Below are 12077 nucleotides of genomic sequence, written 5' to 3'. Positions count from 1 at the left end.
GGGAAATCTTCAATACTAGAGAAGCAAAGCAGAGGAAAGGTGCATTGGCCTAGCTAATATGTTTTGAGGGCCAAGCACTCTTCTTCAGAATTAAGAATGTGAAGGGGGTTTGCATCTGGAATTTGCTTGTGATTTAAACTCTGTAAGTTTTTTAATAATTTTGTAAAGAATCTAATGGTGTCAAAAGTAGGCCAGGGCACTCTTTTCTTTATTTCTCTAGTATTGAACGTTCCTGCTAATCTGAGGTCTGCAGGGAGGTGGGGAGTTATATTTCATGGGAAGGGTGAAAGGGCAGTTAGGCTCAAATTTTATGTAAGCATACAGTATATCAACTTTGTTGAAAGCTAATCATAAACATTTTGGCTTGAGCTGTACATTAATACAATAAAATCATAGAGGTATAAAATTATATAAAAGGAAATAGTCATAGAAAGAATGATCTCCTAGATTGTAAGCTCCAAGGAGCAGGGCCCTGCTATACCTCTTGTATTGAACTGTATTGTTGCTGTATTATCTCCAGTTATATTGTAAAGCGCTGAGCAAACTGTTGGTGCTATATAAATCCTGTATAATAATAATAATAATTTACGGTAGGGTGCACTTAAGGTGGGATGGCGAGTGCACTCTGCCTTAGGTACAGCCCCTGACAAGTGGGTGGGTTCTGCCTCTGTGTAAGGAGCATTGTTCAGGTATCACTGGAAAAAATGTGCTTTACATTACTGTTCAGTGGGAAAACTAGAACCCCTTACATTGGTAATAGAAAAGTGTGGAGCACTGGATCTTTTTGATAAAGTAAGAATCCTGATATGGGTTTCTTGTCTGATGGAATACTATTAACTAGATAGCTCACCAAAGAAAATAGGGGCCATAAACAAGAGTTATTTTTTCAAAGAGGTAAGACATTGAAAAGAAGCAGCCACATGGATTATCAAATGCCAACACACATTCTGGTGCCTCGAATGTTAGAAATGTTTCTGGGTATATTTGACCCATTAATTTAAAAAATGGCATCAATTTTTCTATTTTTGTAATTCCTATAGTGCTTTTGAGATACAACATAAATGCCATATACCACTCTTCATTCTGGTTTCCAATAAAAAAAATCAGGATATTTTAATGTAATATTTTATTTAATCTCCTTGTAACATGAAAGAATCACATAAAAAAGCAGCCATAACCTCTACGGTGCTCGATCTGCAAAAGTGAAATGATATAAGTGGCAATATATACACACACCTCCTATATTATCATAAGCAGGGGTTTTGTTTTCAGCCGGAATGTGGCGGAATTGCGTTCCACCATTTCTGGCAAATCTGCACTCTCATTAAACACAGACGGCGGTAGAGGATATATTTGCTCACTTCCTCTACCGGCTTCTGTGTTCTAGTGCCGGGCACACAGTGCATGTACGGGCAGAGCAGGACATTCGTAGGTGGGTGCCCTGGATCCCAATACCACAGTATTTTTGTAATTCCTGTAATGCTTGGGAGACTGCTGCTGTCCCTGCCCTCGCCTGTCAGACATGTTTCACAGAGCCGAGTCAAGTACTCTGAAACTCCTCCTCGGTTCTGTGCTACAGTTCAAAACTGCACTGTGTTAAAAAAAAAAGCCAGCACACACCAAGAGCGGTGCCATCTGCAGCACTGAAGCTTTTGCAAAGAGGTGAGACAGCTGGGAAGGGGTGGATTTGTAGTGTGTGATGGGCAGCGGTAACAGCTGGGGAGTGGGAGGATTTGTGAATAGGTGATGGCTATGAGATGGGGGGGTTTGAGAATAGGTCATGGCTGTGAGAAGGGGGGGGGGGGGAATTTGTGAATAGGTGATGGCTGTGAGAAGGGCGGGGGAATTTGTGAATAGGTGATGCCTATGAAGGGGTAGGTCTGAAGTTGTAGATTGAGGTAAGCGGTAAGCTATAGATGGGGGTGCACAAGTGAAATCTGGAAGGGGGCAGACCTAAGCTGCAGTTGGGGTGCAGAGTTTAGTTGTCAACTGAGGGTGTAAATTGTGGACTGCTGAGGTATACTGTGCACAGGGAGAGAGTGGATTGGGGGGACAGAAGAGGGAGCTGTGGACTGGGGGAGTGAACAGGGGAGCTATGGACTGGGGAGAGAAGAGGGAGCTATAGACTGGGGAGAGAAGAGGGCAGCTATGGACTGGGGAGAGAAGAGGGCAGCTATGGACTGGGGAGAGAAGAGGGCAGCTATGGACTGGGGAGAGAAGAGGGCAGCTGTGGACTGGGAGAGAGAAGAGGGCAGCTCTGGACTGGGAGAGAGAAGAGGGCAGCTGTGGATTGGGGGTGAGAAAAGAGGAACTTTGGACTGGGGGAGAGAAGAGGGGAGCTGTGGACTGGGAAAGAGAAGAGGGCAGCTGTGGACTGGGAAAGAGAAGAGGGCAGCTGTGGACTGGAAAAGAGAAGAGGGCAGCTGTGGACTGGAAAAGAGAAGAGGGCAGCTGTGGACTGGGAGAGAGAAGAGAGCTGCTATGAACTGGGAGAGAGAAGAGGTAAGCTGTGGACTGTGAAAAAGAAGGGAGCTGTAGACTGGGGGAGAGAAGAATGGAGCTGTAGACTGGGAAAGAGAAGAGGGGAGCTGTGGACTGGGAGAGAGAAGAGGGGAGCTGTGGACTGGGAGAGAGAAGAGGGGAGCTGTAAACTGGGGGAGAGAAGAGGGGAGCTATAAACTGTGGGAGAGATGAAGAGAGCTGTGGACTGGAAGAGAGAAGAGAGGAGCTGGGAGTTGTGGACTGGAAGAGAGAAGAGGGGCGTTGTGGACTGGGAGAGAGAAGAGGGGAGCTGTGAACTGGGAGAGAGAAGAGGGCAGCTGTGAACTGGGTGAGTGAAGGGAGCTGTGGACTGAAGGAGAAAAGAGGAGCTTTGGACTGGGGGAGAGAGCTGTGAACTGGGAGAGAGAAGAGGGAAGCTGTGGACTGGGGGAGAGAAGGGGGGAGCTGTGTACTGGGAGAGACAAGAAAGGAGCTGTAGAATGGGGGAGAGAAGAAGGGAGCTGTGGTCTGGGGGAGAGAAGGGGGAGCTGTGTAATGGGAGAGACAAGAAAGGAGCTGTAGAATGGGGGAGAGAAGAAGGGAGCTGTGGTCTGGGTGACAAAAGGGGAGCTTTGCACTGGGGGAGAGAAGAAGGGAGCTGTAGACTGGGGGAGAAGAGGTTAGCAATGGATGGTATCTATTGGGAATGGGGGGTATGCAAGTATTGTCCCTTTTGCTGATTTTTTTTTCTGTGCCCTATGTAACACACCTCAGCACTGCACAGTGTGAACTCCTGAGCCCTGTGTGTTATGCACTCCTGAGAACGCCGAAGAACGCCAAAGTTGAGAGAAGTGGCATTAGCAGGGAAAGGTGAGTCCCTGCACTTATTCTGTGAGAAAAAAGCCTTGATCATAACTATGAAACAGTCAATAAATTACACTTTAATTCAATGTTTCTGATGTTAAATTACAGTTGTAGAAATTTCTAATGGACCTTTTAGCCACATAAACTCAGTACACAAAAAGTAAAAACAATGTTGCTTTATTAACATATCACATCTAAAACATATCTTGCCTATGTTTAAAATTGCATTGCACAACACAGCATGTCTCACCCCACCAACCAAACATAGCAAACTAATTCCAAAAGAGATTAGATGAAGATGGTAGATACAATATACTTCTTTCAGAGGGTGGAGAATATCCAAGCTGTGTGAAAAATGCTCAAATTCTTCGATTGGGACGTGGCACTATGATACTTTCTGGGGTGTGACCTACCACACGATAGTCGCCCCATCTTCTCTTTTTCTAAATATACTGTACAAATTACAGTTGTTAGTACATAAACACTCTCACTATATCTTCTTACTTGTACACAAAAACACAAACTGGGTAACAGAACAAGTTGATGAGCAAGATCTTTTAAAAAACTGACTCAAATACTTTATAAATTTGACCACTTCTAAGAAACCAGAGCTGATACAGTCTAGCCAATGCAATGTTCTGAATCAGAGTCCCAAATAACCCCAAAAACAGGTCTAGAAAGCAAGGCGCCAAGAAAAATGTTTTTTTTAGGGGCCTTCTTCCTCAGGGCTTATAAGATGCTGGAATTTTTGTATTCTGCCGGCACAAGGTAGAGAAGAGGGAGAGAAGGGACGGCTCAGGTGAGCACATCGCTGAATCCTGGGACAGGTGAGTGTGTAAAAGTCAGCTGGTACAGTTTTTGTAGTTGCTGACTTTTAATAAAACACCAAAACAGCTGGAGTTCCTCTTTAAGTAAGCTGCATAGAATAGTTAATCGACACTAACAATCAGTGTGGTACCTTACATTAGTGGTCAGTGGGGACCATCAATGTAAGGGGCATGGCTCCAGTCACTGCCCACCAATCTAAGGCCATGTCACACTAGTGAACCTGTCACTTGCAACATCATGCACCTTGGTAAGTATTTTGCAACCTCTCTTACCTGGGACATAGAATGAAAATAATCCCCACTTAGAAGGCAGCCTGTGACCTCTGAGGTCATTTATATGCTACATTTTCATGTTTTACTGGACTGTACATTCAGTATCCTGGGAAAATATTGTTGTGGTTTCCTAAATACACAGTACAAGGAATTTTACACAGTCTGTCATATCAAATTTTCATCATAGAATATTTTAAAGTGTCAGATAAATCACTTTCCTTCTTTTCCTCTTGCACATTACATGAGTCTACTAGGCCCCACACAGAAAAAGGGGAAAATCATTTAGATTTCACGTCCCTGATAAAAATGTCCCCTATGGCTAGATTGGACCTTTGCAAAAATCCTTTACGGGATACGGTGCAGGCAGATGTTTCACTGGTATGTGACGTCTGAGCTATCGACTGTTAACCCCCTCTTTAGTCACAAGATACACTTCATAGATGAGTGCTTTCATGCTTCATTTTGCATCTTGTATAGATGATTTTTATATTTTGGTCTGTAACTTTATGCCAATTATGTTGCCTTTTTCTTTTTCATGTTTTCATTTGTGTTTGAAGAGACGTACAAATATATTGTATGTTTATAGTGGGGAAAATTATTATTTGATCCCCTGCAGATTTTGTATATTTGTCTACTTAGAAAGAAATTAAGGGTCTATACATTTTATCATTGGTGTATTTTAAATGATAAGACACAGAATATCAACAAAAAATCCAGAAAAAACACATGATACAAATGTTATAAATTGAGTTGCAGTTCAGTGAGTAAAATAAGTATTTGATCCCCTACCAACCAACTCCTGTCACTTTAAGAAGGTGCTCCTGTATAAAAGACACCTAGCCACAGAATCTCTTTCTTGGGCACCACCATGGGCAAGACCAAAAAGCTGCCAAAGGATGTCAGGGACAAGATTGTAGACCTGCACAAGGCTAGAATGGGCTACAAGACCATCAGCAAGAAGCTTGGTGAGGAGACAACTTTTGATAATTGATGAGCCAGTTCTGTAGGATTTTCACCTTCTGTTGCAAATTGGCTTTAACACTTTTGCAGATTGCCTACGCAGAAGGAGGTTATCCAAAGGAAGTCCCCCTAATGGAGAAAAACAATCAATGACCATACAGATTCCATATGGAGCTTTTGAATATGCAGAAACCCGTTCAAGCATTTTAGGTCCAGTATTGACTGCACATCACCAAAGTGGACAGCAAAGGTGTCGGTTTTAGGTATCAGAGCATTTGCACGAGTACAAGTACTCGTGCAAATGCTCAGAATTGGCACCAATACTGGTATTGGTGCAACCCTAGCAAATATGACAGCAGGAAGCATATAGGAGCAAAGCATGAAACAACTTGTAGCTTCTGAACATAGTTTTGAACTCAGACATTGAAGATATCTTGGGTCTATTTGGTTGCAAACTCTGCCAAATGTACAGCCACTTGTAGATGTGGAGATGCCCCTTCATTAGAAAGAAGGTTTTTGGGCCTTCTTTTGGCTTTGGGTTTCAGAACTATTTCCAAAAGGAAAGCTTTTGCTCTGAGGACTTCTGTCAATGAATGCTAGGGGAGAGTGCTCCTTCTAATCTCTTTTGAATGATTGCATCCAGGGCATATCTAGAAGGGCATTTACCTTTGAAAGGCATATACTGAAACTGCTTCTTGCAGGGGAGCTTGGCTGATGAACATTTTAGCCAAAGTACACACCTCATATGGCAAACAATAGTATAACTTGTGAGCCACCTACTACAATTTTTATTGGTGTGCTAACATACAACACATCCTCTTTATATGTGTAAATAATTCCAAAACTAATATAAAAATTATGCCGCGCTTCCTCCTCTTAGTGAAAAATATAAAAAACGTTTTCATTAAACAAATGTTAATTCATGTATTTCCAAAAAATTTAACATAAACCAAATTAAATCAATTTAGAAAGAAAAGAAAGAAAAAAATGTGATCATCAAATAAAATGTGGCATTCAGTGTTTAACAAATGCAAATAATAAGTCTCTGTGAATACGTGACAATTCCCAGTGATTCAGATCAATAAATATTTCCAGGTGACTTCCTTAGTGAGATAAAGATGTGCGCTCACCTCCAAGATAGCCTATAATAGGCTAATAACGCTTTTGTTCACTAAATGGAACTGTTGTGTGTTGCACCATATGAGGATTGGTGGATCCCTCTCAACCGGCTCCCCGTCTCCTATCCCTGCTGGGATTTTACTCTCCTGCTGCTTCTCCCTTGTTTTTTTCTCCTTTGCATATGCCCTCATACCTGCAACATTTTCCTTAACAAATTTTTCAGTTCTGTATTCTGGCTTGAGAATTCTGATGAAAGTCTTGAGATTTCAACTGTTAAATTCATTCACAGCCTCAGCACGGGGAAGTCCTGCAGCTCGTACTGGCATGGACTCCAGACGGTCACCGTACAGAGAGAGAAGTTTTTGGAAATATGAATTAACATTTGTTAATTTAATGAAAAAGTTTTTTTTATATTTTTCACTAAGAGGAGGAAGCGCAACACACCTCATATGGACCAATCAATGCCCCAGACGAGAAAGTTGTCTGAGAGAGTCTCCCAAACCCATCCGCACAGAAGTGCAAAGCTTTGGGAAACAGCTCCAGGTATTGCTTAGCAGAAGATTCTGATTTAAGGACTCTCTTGGTTCTTTTTTGTAATGCACGTGGTCCAGACCAGTATGACTTGACAAACTGCCATGGAAGCAATTGTGGGTTGCATGGCTGCACTTGCCAAAGAAGAAGAAGAAGATGCCCTGAAGAGGAACCCTTAAGATCTAGTATGGATTTTACAAGGGAACCCTGTGCAAAAAAAATTACATGGGGTGAACCCATTGTCCATACAAGAGTCAACCCCATGCAATAAAAAATGTTGTGGGGTCCCCCAAAATCCATACTGTACCCTTACTCCAACACACTGCCTGGTAGACCAAGAACATATAAACCATGTGAGGCCACATGCCCTCAACATGAGTGGAGGGCCTTATGTTAATGAAGACAGAGGCCTCTTCCCTACAACTCTGGCCTGGTGGTTGAGGGGGTGTGGGGTGAAGTATCAGCATCTTGAAGCCCCTTTAAGATAGAATGGCACCCAGATATCTTCTCCCCTTCACATGAATGAGCAAGGGATATGTAGTACTCATTCATAAAGAAAATCAGTAGTAAATAAACACACAAGTTTTTGACAAGTCCTTCATTAACCATTAGCCAACTGCCTACTTGTACTTGTACTGCAGACAGGCAGCATGTAAAAGCATGTACTGGCTGTACTAACACAGAGGAGCGAGGCGGCACCCCACTCAGGCGTGCAGTGCGCACCCCACCCCCCCCGGACACAGCGGAATACAGATCCCGGGGTAATCAGGACCCGGTGATCATGTGATCACAATGCTAGCACAGCTGTTATGAATCAATCTGATACATAGCACCTTTGCTTCTCTTCCTGGTGAGCTGTGATTGGCCCACAGCTTTCACATGGTACATGGGTCAATCACAGGACCCTGTACCATGTGATTAGCTGTAGCCAATTACAGATCAGTAGTATTTTGAACTGTCATGAACTCCACTTCATGACAGTTCAAAACAAGCAAAGAATAAAAAAAAATCCCTTCTCACCACACCCCCAGAGTAGTACAATCTTACTATGTTAACATTGAACTACTCTGATGAAAGTAATTAAAAACATTAAAAAAAAATGTTTAAGTTTTTTTAAGTGCTGGCTCTGGGCAAAGCAATGTAACCTTATGTCGCTTTCTATTTCAATATATTGATCACGAATAGAACTGTACTAGTGCCCCCTTAGTATAGTGTCCCCAAAAATGCAGTGTTAGCAGGATCAGCCCCGTTTGCTGTCAGCACTAGCGTTTAGCTCCTGCACTGTTTTCCATAGAAGATTTATACCAAAGCAATTTAAACACACAATACATCACCGCCCACCCAAATTTAGCTCTTGCCAGACAATTTGCATGAAGTTAAAACTTTTCTGGGCCTAACCCGCAACGTGGGAATTACAAAAAAGAATGAATTGCAGTCATATTGGTCCACAGACCGAATTCATCATATGCCCATGTTCTCTGCTCTTACATACAGTTGCAAGAAAAAGTATGTGAACCCCTTGGGATTACGTGGAGTTTTGCATGAATTGGGCATAAAATGTGCTCTGAACGTCATCTAAGTCACAACAATAGAAGAACACAGTCTGCTGAACATAATACTACACAAACATTAGATGTTGCCATGGTTTAATTGCACATAACATGTAAACATTCACAGTGCAGGGAGGAAAAAGTATGTGAACCTTTGATTTAATAACTGATTGACCCTCCTTTGGCAGGAATAACCTCAACCAAACGTTTCCTGTAGTTGCAGATCAGACCTGCACAACGATCTGGAGTAATTTTGGACCACTCCTCTTCACAAAATTGTTTCAGTGTAGAAATATTCTTGGGATGTCTGGTGTGAATCGCTCTCTTAAGGTCATGCCACAGCATTTCAATCGGGTTGAGGTCAGGACTCTGACTGGGCCACTCCAGAAGGTGTATTCTGTGCTGTTGCAGCCATTGTTTTGTTGAATGACTTGTATGCTTTGGGTCATTGTCCTGTTGCATCACCCATCCTCTGCGGAGCTCCAGTTGGCGGACAGATGGTCGTACGTTTTCCTGCAATATGTCTTGATAAACTCTGGAATTCATTTTCCCATCAATGACAACAATCCGTCCAGGCCCTGAGGCAGCAAAGCAGCCCCAAACCATGATGCTCCCTCCACCATGTTTCACAGTGGGGATGAGGTTTTGATGTTGGTGTGCTGGGCCTTTTTTTCTCCTCACATAGTGTTGTGTGTTCTTCCCAAACAACTCAATCTTGGTTTCATCTGTCCACAGTATATTTTGCCAGTAATGCTGTGGAACATCCAGGTGCTCTTTTGCAAACGTCAAACGTGCTACAATATTCTTTTTGGACAGCAATGGCTTCCTCCGTGGTGTCCTCCCATGTACTCCATTCTTGTTTAATGTTTTCCTTATTGTAGATGTGTCAACAAAAATGTTAGCATGTGCCAGAGATTTCTGTAGGTCTTTAGCTGACACTCTGGGATTCTTCTTTACCTCATGCAGCATTCTGCGCTGGGCTCTTGCAGTCATTTTTACAGGACGACCACGCCTAGGGAGAGTAGCAACAGTGCTAAACTTTCTCCATTTGTAGACAGTCTGTCTTACCGTAGACACATGAACATCAAGGCTTTTGGAGATACTTTTGTAACCCTTTCCAGCTTCATGCAAGTCAACAATTCTTGATCATAGGTCTTCTGAGAGCTCTTTTCTGCGAGGCATGGTTCACATCAGAGAGTGCTTCTTGAAACCAGTAAACCCAAAACAGGTGTCAGCAACACATCCAATATCATCACACTGATTGGAGTCAAGGTTGGCTCACTCCTGGCTCCAATTAGCTCTGGGAGAAGTCATTAAGCTAGGGACTCACATACTTTTTCCTCCCTGCACTGTGAATGTTTACATGTTATGTGCAATTAAACCATGGCAACATCTAATGTTTGTGTAGTATTATGTTCAGCAGACTGTGTTCTTCTATTGTTGTGACTTAGATGACGTTCAGAGCACATTTTATTCCCAATTCATGCAAAACTCCACGTAATCCCAAGGGGTTCACATACTTTTTCTTGCAACTGTATATGTCCAGCAAGAACCAGCAACATATTGGTACATCGCTCGACTTTGAGTGATTATACCAGGATGATGCCTACAGCTACAGGCATCATCCTGGTAAGGGTTTTTTCAGCTGACAGTCGACCTTCATGTAAAAGCAATCCTAGTGGCTAATTAGTTGCTGGATCGCTGTTAATAGCACAGAGAAGGAACATTCCCCAACCCCTTCCACCGATTTCTTGGGCTCTCCCGTCCCGAGTATGCAGTCAGCAGTTCCACTGGCTGACCATAGAGCTGATTAGAGACCAGAATGGCTCCAATCATCACTATGATCTAAGAAACAGGAAGCAACAAGCATTTCATCATTTCCATTTTGCCAGATAAATACAGTGCTATTTTTAAATTGAGAAAGCATCTGATCACGCCAATCTTGGTGTGATCAGATGATTTAGGGGCAAAGAAGAGATCTAGAGTCTAATAGACCCCAGATTTCTCAGAAAAGAGTACCTGTCACTGCCTATTGCTATCACAGGGTATATTTACATTCCCTGTGATAACAATAAAAATGATTTAAAAAAAATGAAAGAGACTGTGTAAAAATAAAATAAGCAACATAAGTAATTTAAAAAACAATTGCCTCCTGAACCCCCTATTTCTCAGCGAACGTAAGTGTCAGTCCCATGTCGGTATGAAAACAGAGATTGCACCGCGCATGTGACATATCACCACAAATCATAGAGGAAAGTAATTCTAGCACTAGACCTCCTGTGTAAATTTAAAGTGGTAATCTGTAAAGGCTTTTAAAGCATCGCCTATGGATATTAAAACTTTAAGCAGTTTGTCGCCGTTGCAATTTTAAAACATATCATGTTTGAGATCTATTTACTCGTCGTAACATCATATTTTATATTTTTTCAACCAATTTGGAAAATATATTCTGTTTTTTTGCATTTACTATTCAAAATAGTGTATTTTTTCCCAACAAATTTGCATTTGAAAAATCGCTGAGCAAATACTGTGTGACATAAAAAATTGCAACACCCATCGTTGTATTCTCTAGGGACTCTGCTTTAATAAAATATATAATGTTTGGGGTTCAAAGTAATTTACTAGCAAAAAAATCCATTTTTTTCATGTAAACAAAAAGTGTCAGAAAAGGTTTAGTCTTCAAATGGTTAGAGCGGGTGGTGTGTGGCATAAGCTTCTAATGTTACTAAACCAGGATGTATTTTTTCTTTTCTTTTTTTATTTTTCAAAACCTTGTGAGAAAAATGATAACTGCAAAATACTCATCTGGACCTGTGTCTATACTATGCCCATTATGGACAAGAGCTCCCCCATGCTCCTTTGTATACACAGAGCTGAAGAAGGTATTTAATACATTTTCCTTCTCTTTGTCCCCATTCACCCACTCTAGATTATTTTGTAAAGGGCCTACATGCTCGGACCGGACCTTTTAACTATTAATATATCTGAAGAATTTTTTTGGGTTGGTCCTGCTATCTTTTCCAATCTGTTGTTCGTTTTCAATTTTTGCAGCCTTTATTTCCTTTTTGCATATTCTGTTATATTCTCTGTAATGATTAAACGATGATAGCATTCCTTCATTTTTAAATTTAATAAAAGCTCTTTTCTTATTATCTATAGCTTTTTAAACTTTGGCCGTAAACCACATAGGCTTGATTTTAGCCTTACGATCTGTGCAAGGAACTTAGTCTCTGCCTCCTCATTAACACTGGGAGGCCTACTGTATATCAAACTCCAATGATTACCTTTGTAGTACGCACCCCCATGTGCAGTTCCACCCACAATGTTTCAGCCTCATCACACTCTCCATCAACTAGGTCCTCTTTCACACTCGCTCTGAGATAACTTCTCACATAGAGACAGAAACCACCACCTTTCCTATTTACTCTGTAAAGAGAACATAGCCAGGAATATTAGTGGCCAAGTCATGTGA

This window comes from Staurois parvus, unplaced genomic scaffold (genome assembly GCF_062004578.1).
Source record: "Staurois parvus isolate SC_StPar_1 unplaced genomic scaffold, SC_StPar_1.0 ptg001328l, whole genome shotgun sequence".
Classification (NCBI taxonomy): domain Eukaryota; kingdom Metazoa; phylum Chordata; class Amphibia; order Anura; family Ranidae; genus Staurois; species Staurois parvus.
Note: the sequence above shows the minus strand (reverse complement) of the source record.